Here is a 16,492-nt window from a genome sequence, read left to right on the forward strand (position 1 = left end):
TTCATAAAAATCGCCACCGGACAATTTACATTGACACACACCACCCCCGTACACTGCTGCTATTCGTTATTTGTTTGTTACCTATGCATAATCACTTCGCCCCCACCTACATGTACAGATTACCTCAACTAGCTTGTACCCCCGCACACTGACTCGGTACCGGTGCCCCCTGTATATACCCTCGTTATTCTTATTGTGTTACTTTTTATTTTAGCCTACTTGGTAAATATCTTCTTTTTCTTGAACTGCACTGTTGGTTAAGGGCTTGTAAGTAAGCATTTCACGGTAAAGTCTACACTTGTTGTATTCGGCGCATGTGGCAAATAAAGTTTGATTGATTTGGCTGTGCTGCTCATGCATTGAATCTGCTCCTCAAGGACATCATGGCACTGAAAACAACGGATACACTCTACAAGAGAGCCAAGGAAATGGTTAGGGTTGTGAAGGGTCATCAAGTTATAGCAGCAATCTACCTCACCAAGCAAAGTGAGAAGAATAAGAGCACCACATTGAAGCTGCCCAGCAACACCCATTGGGGTGGTGTTGTCATCATGTTTGACAGTCTGCCGATATGATGTATTTTGGGAGAGAGTGGTAAGCAGCCTGAAACTCCTGAAACCTATTGTAGTAGCCATTGCACGGATTGAGGGAGACAATGCCATCCTGTCTGATGTTCAGACTCTGCTTGCAGATGTAAGAGAAGAAATCTGTACTGCCCTGCCCACTTCACTGTTGCTCCAAGCAGAAGAAACTACAGTTCTGAAATACATTAAAAAAGCGTGACTGCCTGAAGCCCATACACACCGCAGCGTACATGTTGGACTCCATGTATGCTGGCAAGAGCATCCTGTCTGGTGCAGAGATCAACAAGGCCTATGGTGTCATCACTACCGTGTCTCACCACCTTGGCCTGGATGAGGGCAAGGTTCTTGGCAGTTTGGCGAAGTACACTTCCAAGCAAGAGCTTTGGGATGGAGATGCAATATGGCAGTCGTGCCAACATATCTCATCAGCCACCTGGTGGAAGGGACTTTGTGGATCTGAGGCTTTTTCACCTGTTGCCTCCATCATCCTCAAAATCTCACCAACATCAGCCGCCTCAGAGCGCAACTGGTCCTTTTTTGGGAACACACCAAAGCAAGCAACAGGCTGACCAATACAAGGGTTGAAAAATTGGTGGCCATCCGGGAAAAGTTGAGGCTTTTTGAGCCTGACAACAAGCCATCCTCAACAAGGTTGGAAAGTGACAGTGAAGATGAGGCCTCAGTCTGATGTTCAAGTGGTGGACACTGAGGAGGTCCAGGGAGAAGACATGGAAGCCTGAGAGGAAGACAACCAAAGCATTAGTCTAGAAACTATCACTTTATAGATCCATGTTGAAAATGTTTTTGGGAGATGTGATGGATCATTGGGGATCATTAAATATTCCCGTTCTTTTGTTGTTCAGTGAAATCATTCCATGTGAAGAGTCAACTCATTTAATTAAAAGTTCAATTCATAACTAAATAGTTTTTTATTTCTATTGGAAGGATTTAATCATTTGCAATTATGTCTACTTATGATAAGGTAAAAGATTTATGTTTGTCTCCATATGATATGGTAAATATATCCAATGCAAAAAACTACATTTAAATGGTATTAATATTAATTTGCATATATTTCTGTTAATTCTCATATATTCCCGTTACTTCCCATATAATCCTGTTAATTCCCACAGAAAGTTTCCACCTCTGAATATTCCCCAAAATGTGCAACCCTAATATTGGGTAAATCCATTTTAATTGAATCACATTTTAACAGCATACCTTTTGATTTAAACTTTCCATACATGTTTGCCCATAGAAGTAGTAGTCAGAAAGTGACTTTATGGACTTGAATGCAAAAACATTCAGGAGATAAAGGTGCTCAAAGTTGAGCCATTTTGCATACTCCACCATCCCATGAGACATCCATGTCTTCATCACTGGAAAAGATAAATGGTTGAGTATGATATAATTTAAAAGCTTACAAAACAGTGTTGTCAAACAATTTTATTTCTTGAAATATATATTTTTTTAATACAAAGGTAATTATCTAAAAACACGTAAACTCTGAGTTGTAGCTTAGACCCTATTTCACATCATCTGAGGTTTTTGTGTTGTATCCACCATTGGAAAAAAAGAAGGGAAAAAATTGTTTGATCATTGACCAGTCTGAACCAGGTAAAACATATTGTTTTCTCTTTGTTATTATGGGGTATTGTGTTAATGGTGGAGGGAAAAAAATATTTAATCTATTTTGAATTCATGCTGTAACGCAACACAAAGTGGAAAAAGTTAATGCCAGGGTTTGCTTGGTGTGGTCTTAGCTGGTTGGGGTGTGGTTGGTGATGCTGTGGTCTGGGTGTAGGTCCTCTTGGCGTGGGTTCTCTTGGTGCGGGTCCTTCAGGAGGGGATCTTGCAGGTCTGGACGGGGTGCCCGTTGTTCCGTTGCTCCTGTGTGAGGTGCTAGGGCCACGGTTGAGGGCGACATCCTTCAGGGTCCTGGCAAAAGTTGGGATTGCTGCCTTGTAGAGGTGGACCTGGTCATAAAGGCTGTTCAAGTCCAGGGTGGAATGATGGGCCAGGTAGACATTCGATTTTGAGGCACAGTCTCGCAAAATGCTTGCATTCCCCCGCTGTATGGTGGCAGGGTGAACATCTTTTCGTGGTAGCAGGGTGGAGATAACCGCTTGTACGTTGGGGAAAGTGGAAAAAGCTTTTTCCAATCACTCCCTTGCTGTGGCCACCCTTTCCTGCTGGGCCCTCAGGCCATTTGTGCCCGTGTGAATTATGATGTGGTTGGGACACCCTAGTCTGTCCTCTGACATCAGCTCCAGGGAATGCCTTGTGTTTGGGCACCAGAGTTAGTCACTTTGTGTTTGGGGAAAAAGTTTATCCTCTTGAATGTATTTCACTCAAATGGCAATGAGGAGCACAATTTCTGGCTTTTGTGTGGGTGTTGTCAGGGGAGCTGACAGGGGGGCTGTTAGGAGGGGGTGGGGTCTTTTGGGTTCGTGGGTCCTGTGTTGTCTGTCCCATTGTGGTGTTGTGGTCCGGGTCTGAGGTGGGCTGTTCTGCTGGCTTCTCTGGGGGAGTGTCCTGCTCTCTGTCACACCTCAGCTTTGTCACCTCCTCCTTCAGTGCCATGTGTGCCCGTTTAAGTTCTCTCACCTCAGTCCGTAGAGCAGCCAGCTCTCTCAGACAGCCGTTCGTCTCCACCTTCTGCCCTCCGCATCTTGTTGGGGGGGTGTTGTTGTGCTGGTCTGTTTTGTGGGTTTGTTCTGTATGGATTGTGGGGACTAGAGTTCCTATGTCCAGTGTCTGTGTTCTTTTGCCCATCTTAATCTTTTATTTTATTGGCCAGTCTGAGATATGGCTTTTTCTTTGCAACTGCCTAGAAGGCCAGCATCCCAGAGTCGCCTCTTCACTGTTGAGACTGGTGTTTTGCGGGTACTATTTAATGAAGCTGCCAGTTGAGGACTTGTGAGGCGTCTGTTTCTCAAACTAGACACACTAATGTACTTGTCCTCTTGCTCAGTTGTGCACCGGGGCCTCCCTCTCCTCTTTCTATTCTGGTTAGAGACAGTTTGCGCTGTTGTGTGAAGGGAGAAGTACACAGCGTTGTACCAGATCTTCAGTTTCTTGGCAATTTCTCGCATGGAATAGCCTTCATTTCTCAGAACAAGAATAGACTGACCAGTTTCAGAAGAAAGGTCTTTGTTTCTAGCCATTTTGAGCCATTTTGAGCCTGTAATCGAACCCACAAATGCTGATGCTCCAGATACTCAACTAGTCTAAAGAAGGCCAGTTTTCAGCTGGGCTAACATAATTGCAAAAGGGTTTTCTAATGATCAATTAGCCTTTAAAATTATAAACTTGGATTAGCTAACACAACGTGCTATTGGAACACAGGAGTGATGATTGCTGATAATGGGCCTCTGTACATCTATTTTACATTTTTATATTATTTTTTATTAACCTGGTAGGCTAGTTGAAAAAAAGTTCTCATTTACAACTGCGACCTGGCCAAGATAAAGCAAAGCAGTGCGACAAACAACAACACAGAGTTACACATGGAATAAACAAGCGTACAGTCAATAACACAATAGAAAAAAAAGAAAATCTGTAATAAATAGGCTATAGCAGTGGAGTAATTACAATTTAGCAAATTAACACTGGAGTGATATGTGAGCAGATGATGATGTGCAAGTAGAAATACTGGTGTGCAAAAGAGCAGAAAAGTAAATAAAAACAATATAGGGATGAGGTAGGTAGATTGGGTGGGCTATTTACAGATGGGTTATGTACAGCTGCAGCGATCGGTTAGATGCTCAGATAGCTGATCTTTAAAGTTATTGAGGGAAATATAAGTCTCCAGCTTCAGCGATTTTGCAATTCTTTCCAGTCATTGGCAGCAGAGAACTGGAAGGAAAGGCGGCCAAATGAGGTGTTGGTTTTGGGGATGAATAGTGAGATATACCTGCTGAAGCGCGTGCTACTTGTGGGTGTTTTTATTGTGACCAGTGAGCTGAGGAAAAGCGGAGCTTTACCTAGCATAGACTTATAGATAACCTGGAGCCAGTGGGTCTGGCGGCGAATATGTAGCGAGGGCCAGCCGACTAGAGCATACAGGTCGCAGTGGTGGGTGGTATAAGGGGCTTTGATGACAAAATGTATGGCACTGTGTTAGACTGCATTCAGTTTGCTGAGTAGAGAATTGGAAGCTATTTTGTAAATGACATCGCCGAAGTGGAGGATCGGTAGTATAGTCAGTTTTACGAGGGTATGTTTGGCGGCATGAGTGAAGGAGGCTTTGTTGCGAAATAGGAAGCCAATTCTAGATTGAATTTTGGATTGGAGATGTTTAATATGAGTCTGGAAGGAGAGTTTACAGTCTAGCCAGACACCTAGGTATTTGTAGTTGTCCACATATTCTAAGTCAGAACCGTCCAGAGTAGTGATGCTAGTCGGGCAGGCGGGTGCGGGCAGCGAACGCTGAAAAGCATGCATTTGGTTTTACTAGCGTTTAAGAGCAGTTGGAGGCAACGGAAGGAGTGTTGTATGGCACTGAAGCTCATTTGGAGGTTATTTATTTATTTATTTTACTGTTATTTTACCAGGTAAGTTGACTGAAAACACATTCTCATTTACAGCAACGACCTGGGGAATAGTTTCAGGGGAGAGGAGGGGGATGAATGAGCCAATTGTAAGCTGGGGATGATTAGATGGCCGTGATGGTATGAGGATCAGATTGGGAATTTAGCCAGGACACCGGGGTTAACACCCCTACTCTTACGATAAGTGCAATGGGATCTTTAATGACCTCAGAGAGTCAGGACACCCGTTTAACGTCCCATCCGAAAGACGGCACCCTACACAGGGCAGTCACTGCCCTGGGGCATTGGGATATTTTTTAGACCAGAGGAAAGAGTGCCTCCTACTGGCCCTCCAACACCATCTGGTCTCCCATCCAGGGACTGAGCAGGACCAACCCTGCTTAGCTTCAGAAGCAAGCCAGCAGTGGGATGCAGGGTGGTATGCTGCTGGCAAGTTAGTTAACACAGTGTCCAAAGAAGGGCCAGATGTATACAGAATGGTGTCGTCTGTGTAGAGGTGGATCAGGGAATCACCCGCAGCAAGAGCAACGTCGTTGATATCTACAGAGAAAAGAGTCGGCCCGAGAATTGAACCCTGTGGTACCCCCATAGAGACTGCCAGAGGTCCGGACAACAGGCCCTCCGATTTGACACACTGAACTCTGTCTGATAAGTAGGCAGGATGGATATAGGTCTATAACAGTTTGGGTCTAGAGTGTCACCCCCTTTGAAGAGGGGGATGACCGCGGCAGCTTTCCAATCTTTAGGGATCTCGGACGATACGAAAAGAGGTTGAACAGACTGGTAATAGGGGTTGCAACAATGGCGGCGGATAATTATAAAAAGAGATGGTCCAGATTGTCTAGCCCATTTGTACGGGTCCATGTTTTGCAGCTCTTTCAGAACTTCTGCTATCTGGATTCGGGTGAAGGAGAAGCTGGGGAGGCTTGGGAAAGTAGCTGCGGGGGGAGCGGAGCTGTTTTTTTTTAAATCAGCCGTTTCCAGCTAAAATAGTAATTTACAACATTAACGTCTGTATTTCTGACCAATTTGATGTTATTTTAAATGGACAAAAAAAAGGGCCTTTCTTTCAAAAACAAGGACATTTCTAAGTGACCTGAAATTTTTGAACAGTAGTGTAGCTATTAGAGGACAAGGCTGCTGGTCAATATCTATAATTTTATAGAGAGTATTAAAAAAGGATGACCAATACTCCGACAGCTTAGAACACGAATAAAACATATGAGTGTGGTCTGCCGGAGTGAATGAACATCTATCACGTGTCATTCGTGTCTGGGAGAACTTTGCTTTGTTTTTTTTTGTTGCAAGACCTTGAACTGAATTAAACTTAACCGAGCACACGAGGATGTGGAGTTAACCCTGAAAAGGGCCTCCTCTCACCAGTCATCTGTAAGTTCATGTTTACTACCCCAGTCTGTCTTGATTTTGTTTATTGGAGAGGGTTCAGAGGAAAGCATAATGTCATATATTCAGACTATGCCGACTCCACAAGAGGGACAAAATCTCCTCTAGCAATGTCTTAGGATGCAGTTGAGGAAAGGTGGGAAAATGAGAGCGAACAAAGTTAAGGGCTTGAAAATAGCAGAAAAGATTACAATGAGCCAGATTAGATTTAGCGACGAGATCATTAAAACTGACAAACTTCCCATCTAAAAATACATCTTTGAAACAAACCAAACCTATCTCACGTAACAAAACAAAAGCCTGGTCGAGTTTGGAGTGTAAAAATAGGTGTTTGTTACAAATAGGGGTTTGAGGAGAAGGGTCAGAAAATCTAAAATGTTGACGAAATTGTCTCGAGATCTTCAAAGTAGAGTGCACAATGGGGTTTCCGGTATACTTTGAAGGACACAAGGACAGTGGGGCACAGGCAAGTGCAGAAAGGGAGGTTGATTGGCAGGAGTGCGCCTCTAATAAGTACCAGCTGGTCCCTGGCGCATTACACTGAGTCCATAATCTTTTGAATATTGGCTGCCCAATAATAAAGCAGTAAATTTGGAAGTGCCAATCCTCCATGTTGTCTCCCTCTGAGGTATTGCTCTACGTATCCTAGGTGATTTGCCTGCCCAGATAAAATGACTGATGAGCCTATCCAACTTGGTAAAAAATGATTTCGGCAGAAAGATCAGAAGACATTGAAAAATGCATAGAAACCTAGGTAAAATGTTCATTTTAACAGATTGGATTCTGCCAGCTAATGAGAGAGGCTGGTTATCCCAGAATTTTAAGTCTGCTTTAACTCGTGTGACTAGGCTTGCAAAGTTAGTTATCTGGAGGGGAGACAGAGTGTGTTATATTCACACCTAAATAGGAAAAGTCAGAGGGTGCAGATGGAAAGGCAGGGCTCCATGGGGAATTTGCTTAGCAGCAGGGTTGATCGGGAAACATTCACTTTTCTTAATGTTCAATTTGTAACCTGAGAATGATCCAAACGTGTTTAAAATATACATTATGTTATAGACAAAGTTCACAGGGTTAGTGATATATAATAGTAGATCATCTGCATACGGTGACACTTTGGGTCTTTACCAGCTCGGTGGATTCAAGTGAATGATGATGATAATTTTAAGGCCAAGGAGAGTGTTTCAATCGCAAGAGCAAAAAGGAGCGGGGACATAGGGCAACCTTGACGCATCCCTCTGGAGATGAGGAAGTATTTTGAATGTTGAGAGTTGGTGTGTACGCTAGCCGTAGGAACAGAATAGAGCAGACGTATCCATGAGATATTGGACCCAAACTGGACCCAAAACAAAATCTTTCCAAAATCTTAAATAAATAATCCCACTCCACCCGGTCGAAAGCCTTCTCCAGAGAAACAACAATTTCTGGGTCTGGAGAGATAGGAGAGAGTATAATGTTCAAAAGCCGGTGTACATTGGAAAACAGTTGTCGCCCTTTTGATCATCAGATATGACATCCTGAAGGCAGGGTTCCAACCGGCATTCTAGAACCTTAGCTAATAGTTTAACGTCAGCGTTCAAAAGTGAAATGGGCCGATATCCACCACATTCTGCCGGATCTTTATCTTTCTTAACCGTCCTGTTGCGCTCGTTTCATATTAATCAATCCTGTGTTCCTGGTCCAAAATGACCGGCCCATTATAGCTGATTAGAAATCCATAATAATATATTTAATATCACCTAATGTGTTAAATCATTTTTATCAACTTAAGTTCTTATGAACATTACAAGTTTTGAACTTCTATTTGCTATTTATGGCCTGTAGGCCTCATTGACCTAAGCTCATACAACTCGTTTTTTGAGTAAAAAAACTGCATAATGTATGGATTATTTTAACTATAACAAATACTCAGATAAACATATTGTGCTTTTTAATCACAGACTACTTTGTGTCCAAGTTGAACAATGACTCTCTCCTCCTCACCAGTGTCAGGATCAAAGATATGATCAAGAGCCTCACATACACTATATCGTTTGGTCATTGTGCTGCCACAGAATGAATTGTGAGCACGACCTCAAAACATATGTATATACCAGAGCTGCGAGAAAAGTAATATATATTATTGAAACAATGTTGTGATTGATTGTGAGAATGCCAACCGGTATGGTTCCCGGGGGGGGGGAAGATTCTATTGGGGAAATATTCCCGTGGGGGTTGCCATGGAGGCCAAGAAGGGGAGTGAGGTGTGTGTGTGTTCAAACACACATGCATGTGGGGGTCTGGGAGAGGAAGTGTGTCCATCTGATGAAAGGGCATGTGTCTGAACTCAATTTTATACACTAATTGTAGTCTCACCCATTCACCGGGAACACCACAGGTGTACAAAAGTTAAATATAGCACCCAAAATGTAAATATATTTTGTGTGTTCAGATGCCCTGTGGGGACAAAGTCATGGAACCTTATGACAATCAGATTACCTGAAGTACATTTCAGAGAGAACTTAAAAATCGGTCCAATTCGACCGGAACACAGCAGGAGGGTTAAGTATAAGTGAGATGGAGGCTTGAGTTAGCGTCGGGGGGTGGAGAGAGCCCTGTGATAACGAGTCGGTGAACATATCTAATAGTAATGCGGCAAGTTGATCTGATAGTTATTTTTTTCACTCAATGGGGAAGCAATTGCCACTTTGCATTAACTTTAGAGCCTTTGTTATCTCATCTAGATGCAGATGGTTATCCAGAACTTTACTCATGTCCATATCAATGGATGGGATATCCAAGTTATCTAAAAACGTTGTCCATAGCCGTATTATCTGACGCGGGTTCGGATTGGTAGAGGTTAGAATAAAATGACACAAAAGTTGAATTAATATTAGAGGGATCACTTGTAAGATTACGGGAAGAGTCATATACCTGAGAGATAAGATGAGATGCTGACTGGCGTTTTAAATTGGTGTGCCAAAAGGCGGCTGGCCTTGTCACCATATTCGTAGTACGTCCCCTTTGTTCGTTGCAACAGAAAATTCTTATTTATCAGTGGAAAGCAGATTAAATTGAGTTTGAAGTTTCAGCCTCTGCGTATATTTCAGGGGGTGGTGAAGTTGAATATTGGCCGTCTATTGCCAGAATTGAGTCCACCAGTTCCTGCCATTTTCAGTTCTCTTTGTTTGACATAATGAGCATTGTAAGAAATTATCTTTCCACGTAATACAGCTTTGAAAGTCTCCCAAAGAAGAGAGGGTGAGGTGTCATTTTTATTTGTTTGAATGAATACGTTTATGTTGGTCGAAATAAAGTCACAGAATTCTTTGTTAAACAATAGGGCCATGTTAAATCTCCAATTCGACAGTTTTTTTTGCTTTCGGAGTAAGAGCTTAAGTCCAGAATGTGTGGGGAATGGTCTGAAATCACTATCGCAGAATATTCAGTAGTTTTAACTTAGGGGAGAAGGGTTCTATCTAAAAAGAAAGTCTATGCGCGAGTAGGCTTGATGAACATGAGTAAAGTAGGAGAAGTCTTTTGTGACCGGGTGGAGGAAGTGCCCTGGATCAACACAACCCATTTGGGTCATGAGGTTAGAAAGCGCTTTTGCCATCCCGGAAAGAGTAAGTGCTCTGGGATTAGACCGGTCGAACCTTAGTTCAGTAACACAGTTGAGGTCCCCGCCGAAGATAAGGCGGTGGGTGTCAAGATTAGGGAGAGAGGCTAAAAGAGATGTCATAAATCTAGTGTCATCCCAGTTAGGGGCGTAAACATTCAAGTACTACAGGGGTTTGGAAGAGGGTGCCACTAACTATTGTGTAACGTCCTCCAGGATCTGAAAAGATCTGAGGGTGAAAACTGTACTTGTTTGTGAATCAGTATTGCTGTTCCCCTGTCTTTGCTGTTAAAATTCGAATTGAAAAACCTGTTAAACCCATGCTTTACACAATCTAGGATGGTCGTTAACACATAGGTGCGTTTGTTGAAGAAATGCGATATCAGTTTTCAGGCTCTTCAGATGTGAAAATACTCTGGTGCGCTTAATTTGCCCCCCACAACCGCGAATGTTCCATGTCACCAGTCTGACTGGAAGCCCCAAAATACCATACTGACTTCTTGTTGAACTAGACATTAATCTTCATAAGAGGAGAAGTCAAATGAAAAAGAAAGAGGAAAAGAGAGCTTAAGCGAGGAGCAGCATGAAAAAAGAAATCAAATCCTCTACAAAAGCAGAGCACAATCTTTGGATAATGCCAACATAACCCCCTTCACCATCCCGAACATTCCAAACAAACAAATTATAGTACAATACACTTCAAAGAACAAAAAAAAGGAAAAGATACAAATCCTAAACTCATCATTATGAACGACACGAGCAGCAGGAATTCTCTCTTACGTACCATCTGTTGATTACCCTACATGTGCATTGAGGTCAAACCGACCTAGGAAAGAAGTTACATATGCCTTTGAAAATAAAATGTGTCAGTAGGCAAGTGTACAATTTGGGTTTCGGTCCCACTTTCAACAATGAGTATAACCTTCAGCTTCAGTTATTGAAAGATGTGAACAGCGATCGGTGGCATTTCAATGGCCATAAAATAATGTAGTCAACTAGGTGTCGCCACAGGGCTGAGTAACGAGAAACATTTGAAATTAACCAGTAGGCTATGAAAAGGACCGGCCCCTGTATTGGTAAGTTGTTAAAAGTCCTTAGGAGGAAACAATTCAATAAAAGTATACAAACAGACATCTATTCTATTTGACATGTACAATTAAGCAAACGAACCGTGGGTCTAAACTCTTCAACTAGTGCAACAATTAAACAAGAGTACAGTTGGAAGAGAAGAGTGATAGTATTAGACTCCAATGTCATAGTGGAGTCAAAGATAAAGTGAATGTAACTGAGGACCGTCTGTGAGCAACATCACCAATTATGGCCAACATAAACCACGGTAGTACAGAATGTCAATAAAAAAAGTAAAAAATACAATTTCAAAAATGGCATTCATCAAGCAGACCCCAAATGAAAAATGTATAAATACAAATATCGGTGGACAGGATCGGTGTAGCTAGTAACAACTAGCTAGTAACTTTAGTATCCAAAATGACCTAAATGCTATCAAACTGCAATGTAGGCTATAGATTGCCATTAGTGGTGCAGCAAGTTCAAGCCTTAGTAAAAATAAATACATCAAAACACTGCGCTTTCAACAGCGATTGCCTTTGATTAAGAAACTAAACAAGATCAAATGGAAGTTTTAAAGAGCAGTGAGACAGCATAGTATGTAATTGTCAACAACAGAAACGATTTATGTGCTGCTTCAAACATACCTACTGTAGCCAGCAAGCTTTAGCATAGGATTGTTTCGCGAAGAAACGGAGCGATAGAGCAAATTTTATTAGTCACATGCACCGAATACAACAGTTGTAGACCTTACAGTGAAATGCTTACTTACGAGCACCTAACCAACAGTGCAGTTTCAAAAAAATACGGATAAAAGTAACAAGTAATTAAAGAGCAGCAGTAAAAAATAACTATATATACAGGAGGGTCAATGTGCGGGGGCACCGGTTAGTTGAGGTAGTATGTACATGTAGGTAGAGTTAATTAAAGTGACTATGCATAGATGACAACAGAGTGGCAGTGGTGTGGAGGGGGGGGGAATGCAAATAGTCTAGGTAGCCATTTGATGAGATGTTCAGGAGTCTTATGGCTTGGGGGTAGAAGCTGTTTAGAAGCCTCTTGGACCTAGACTTGGCGCTCCGGTATCGCTTGCTGTGCGGTAGCAGAGAGAACAGTCTATGACTAGGGTTGCTGGAGTCTTTGACAATTTTTAGGGCCTTCCTCTGACACCGCCGGGTATAGAGGTCCTGGATGGCAGGAAGCTTGGCCCCAAGTGATGTACTGGGCCGTTCGCACTACCCTCTGTAGTGCCTTGCAGTTGGAGGCCGAGCAGATGCTCTCGATGGTGCAACTGTAGAACCTTTTGAGGATCTGAGGACCCATGCCAAGTCTTTTCAGTCTCCTGAAGGGAGAATGGGTTTTGTTGTGCCCGCTTCACAGCTGTCATGGCGTGCTTGGACTATGTTAGTTTGTTGGTGATGTGGACACCAAGGAACTTGAAGCTCTCAACCTGTTCCACTACAGCCCCGTCGATGAGAATGGGGGCTTGCTCTGTCCTCATTTTCCTGTAGTCCACAATCATCTCATTTGTCTTGATCACGTTGAGGGAGAGGTTGTTATCCTGGCTCCACACGGCCAGGTCTCTGACCTCCTCCCTATAGGCTGTGTCGGTGATCAGGCCTTCCACTGTTGTGTCATCGTCAAATTTAATGATGGTGTTGGAGTCATGCCTGGCCGTGCAGTCATGAGTGAACAGGGAGTACAAGAGGGGGCTGAGCATACACCCCTGAGGGGCCCCTGTGTTGAGGATCAGCGTGGGGGATTTGTTGTTACCTACCCTTACCACCTGGGTGAGGCCCGTCAGGAAGTCCAGGATCCAGTTGCAGAGGGAAGTGTTTAGTCCTAGGGTCCTTAGCTTATTGATGAGCTTTGAGGGCACTATGGTGTTGAACGCTGAGCTGTAGTCAATGAATAGCATTCTCACATAGGTGTTCCTTTTGTCCAGGTTGGAAAGGGCATTGTGGAGTGCAATAGAGACTGCATCATCTGGGGATCTGGAGTGGGTCTAGGGTTTCTGGGATGATGGTGTTGTGAGCCATGACCAGCCTTTCAAAGCACTTCATGGCTACAGACGTGAGTGCTACAGGTTGGTAGTCATTTAAGCAGGTTACCTTAGTGTTCTTGGGCACAGGCACTATGGGGATCTGCTTAACCTCTTGGGGCTAGGTGGGACGCTAGCGTGCCACCCGTGGTGCACTCCATCAACAGCAGGTGCATTTCAAGAGCGGCAAATTTGAATCCAAATAAATGTCAAAATTCAAATTTTTCAAAAATACAACTATGTTACACCATTTGAAAGATAAACATCTCCTTAATCTAACCACGTTTTACGATTTCAAAAAGGTTTTACGGCGAAAGCATAAATTTAGAGTATGTTAGGACAGTACATTTACAAGAGTTGTGTGTAATGTTTTGTCAAGTCAAAGACAGGGTCACCAAAACCATAAAACCAGCTAAAATGATGCACTAACCTTTTACAATCTCCATCAGATGACACTCCTAGGACATTATGTTAGACAATGCATGCATTTTTAGTTCTATCAAGTTCATATTTATATACAAAAACAGCGTTTTACTATGGCATTGATGTTGAGGAAATCGTTTCCTCCAATAACCGGCAGTCAAGTCAGCGTCAGAAATTAAATAATTAAAATTAGAAAACATTGGTAAAATATTATATTGTCATTTAAAGAATTATAGATTTACATCTCTTGAACGCAATCAACTTGCCAGATTTAAAAATAACCTTACTGGGAAATCACACTTTGCAATAATCTGAGCACTGCGCCCAGAAAAATACGTGCTTGCGATACAGACTAGACGTCATGTTGGGGAGATCTAAAATCGAAAATACTATGTAAATAATCCATTACCTTTGATTCTCTTCATCAGATGTCACTTCCAGGTATCACAGGTCCATAACGAATGTAGTTTTGTTCAAAAAAGCTCATCATTTATGTCCAAAAATCTCCGTCTCGTTAGCACATGATGTAAGCCAGCCGGACTTCTCGTCATGAACGAGGGGAAAAAAATATTTCCGTTCGTTCAAACATGTCAAACGTTGTATAGCATAAATCATTAGGGCCTTTTTTAACCAGAACATGAATAATATTCAAGGTGGACGAATGCATACTCTTTTATAACGTATTGGAACGAGGGTACCCAACATGAAGTAGCGCGCCAGGTGTCTAATGGGACATCACCGTTCCATGGCTCTTGTTCGGTCAGATCTCCCTCCAGAAGACTCAAAACACTTTGTAAAGGCTGGTGACATCTAGTGGAAGCAATAGGAAGTGCCAAAATATTCCTAAACCCCTGTGTTTTTCAATGGGATAGGTTTAAAGTCAATACAACACATCAGGTATCCACTTCCTGTCAGAAAATGTCTCAGGGTTTTGCCTGCCAAATGAGTTCTGTTATACTCACAGACACCATTCAAACAGTTTTGGAAACTTTAGAGTGTTTTCTATCCATATATAATAAGTATATGCATATTCTAGTTACTGGGTAGGATTAGTAACCAGATTAAATCGGGTACATTTTTTTTATCCAGACGTGCAAATGCTGCCCCCTAGACCCAACAGGTTAAAACATGTTGGTATTAGACTCGGACAGGGAGAGGTTGAAAATGTCAGTGAAGACACTTGCTAGTTGGTCAGCGCATGCTCGCAGACACATCCTGGTAATCCGTCTGGCCTTGTGAATGTTGACCTGTCTAAAGGTCTTTCTCACGTCGGCTGTGGAGAGCGTGATCATACAGTCTTCCGGTACAACTGGTGCTCTCATGCATGTTTCAGTGTTATTTGCTCGAAGCGAGCATGGAAGTAGTTTAGCTCATCTGGTAGGCTCGTGTCACTGGGCAGCTCTTGTAGTCTGTAATGGTTTGCAGGCCCTGCCACATCCGACGAGCGTCAGAGCCGGTGTAGTACGACTCGATCTTAGTCCTGTATCGAAGCTTTGCCTGTTTGATGGTTTGTCGGAGGGCATAGCAGGATTTCTTATACGCTTCCGGGTTAGAGTCCCGCTCCTTGAAAGCGGCAGCTCTAGCTCAGTGCCAATGTTGCCTGTAATCTATGGCTTCTGGTTGAGGTATGTACGTACAATCACTGTGGGGACAACGTCATAGATGCACTTACTGATGAAGTCAATGACAGATGTGGTGTACTCCTCAATGCCATTGGAGGAATCCCGGGACATATTCCCTTCTGTGCTAGCAAAACAGTCCTGTAGCTTAGCATCTGCTTTATCTGACCACTTTTTATTGATCTAGTCACTGGTGCTTCCTGCTTTAATTTTTGCTCGTAAGCAGCAATCAGGAGGATGGAATTGTGGTCAGATTCTCCAAATGAAGGGCGAGGGAGAGCTTTGTATGCATCTCTGTGGCCCTAGATGCATGTAGCCTAGTGTCCACATGGTCACTAGTAGAGGTCGACCGAATAATCGGAATAGCCGATTAATTAGGGCCGATTTGAAGTTTTCATAACAAACCGGTAATCGGCATTTTTGGACACTGATTGTGGCCTATTTTTTTTTTTTACCTTTTATTTAAATAGGCAAGTCAGTTAAGAACACAATCTTAGGAACGGTGGGTTAACTGCCTTGTTCAGGGGCAGAACGACAGATGTTTACCTTGTCAGCTCAGGGATTCGATTTTGCAACCTTCCGGTTACTAGTCCAACGCTCTAACCACCTGCCTTACATTGCACTCCACGAGGAGCCTGCATGGCAGGCTGACTACCTGTTACGCGAGTGCAGCAAGAAGCCAAGGTAAGTTGCTAGCTAGCATTAAACTTATCTTATAAAAAAACTATCAATCAATCTTAACATAATCAGTAGTTAACTACACATGGTTGATGATATTACTAGTTTATCTAGCATGTCCTGCGTTGCATATAATCGATGCGGTGCCTGTTAATTTCTCATCGAATCACAGCCTACTTCGCCAAACGGGTGATGATTTAACAAGCGCATTCGCGAAAAAAAGCACTGTCGTTGCACCAATGTGTACCTAACCATAAACATCAATGCCTTTCTTTAAAATCAATACACAAGTATATATTTTTAAACCTGCATATTTAGTTAATATTGCCTGCTAACTTGAATTTCTTTTAACTAGGAAATTGTGTCACTTCTCTTGCGTTCCGTGCAAGCAGTCAGGGAATATGCAGCAGCTTGGGCTGCCTGGCTTGTTGCAAACTGTGTGAAGACCATTTATTCCTAACAAAGACCGTACTTACATAATTATGACATAACATTGAAGGTTGTACTATGTAACAGCAATATTTAGA

General features: G+C 42.7%; 1 protein-coding gene across 3 annotated transcripts in view; it reads right to left on the reverse strand.

Moving 5' to 3' along the window:
* LOC106583933 (DENN domain-containing protein 1B) overlaps positions 1-16,492 on the reverse strand; it is a 203,209-nt gene that overhangs the window by 160,629 nt on the left and 26,088 nt on the right. The gene's annotated exons all lie outside the window — the stretch shown is intronic.

Source organism: Salmo salar, chromosome ssa23 (assembly GCF_905237065.1).
Source record: "Salmo salar chromosome ssa23, Ssal_v3.1, whole genome shotgun sequence".
Taxonomy (NCBI): Eukaryota; Metazoa; Chordata; class Actinopteri; order Salmoniformes; family Salmonidae; genus Salmo; species Salmo salar.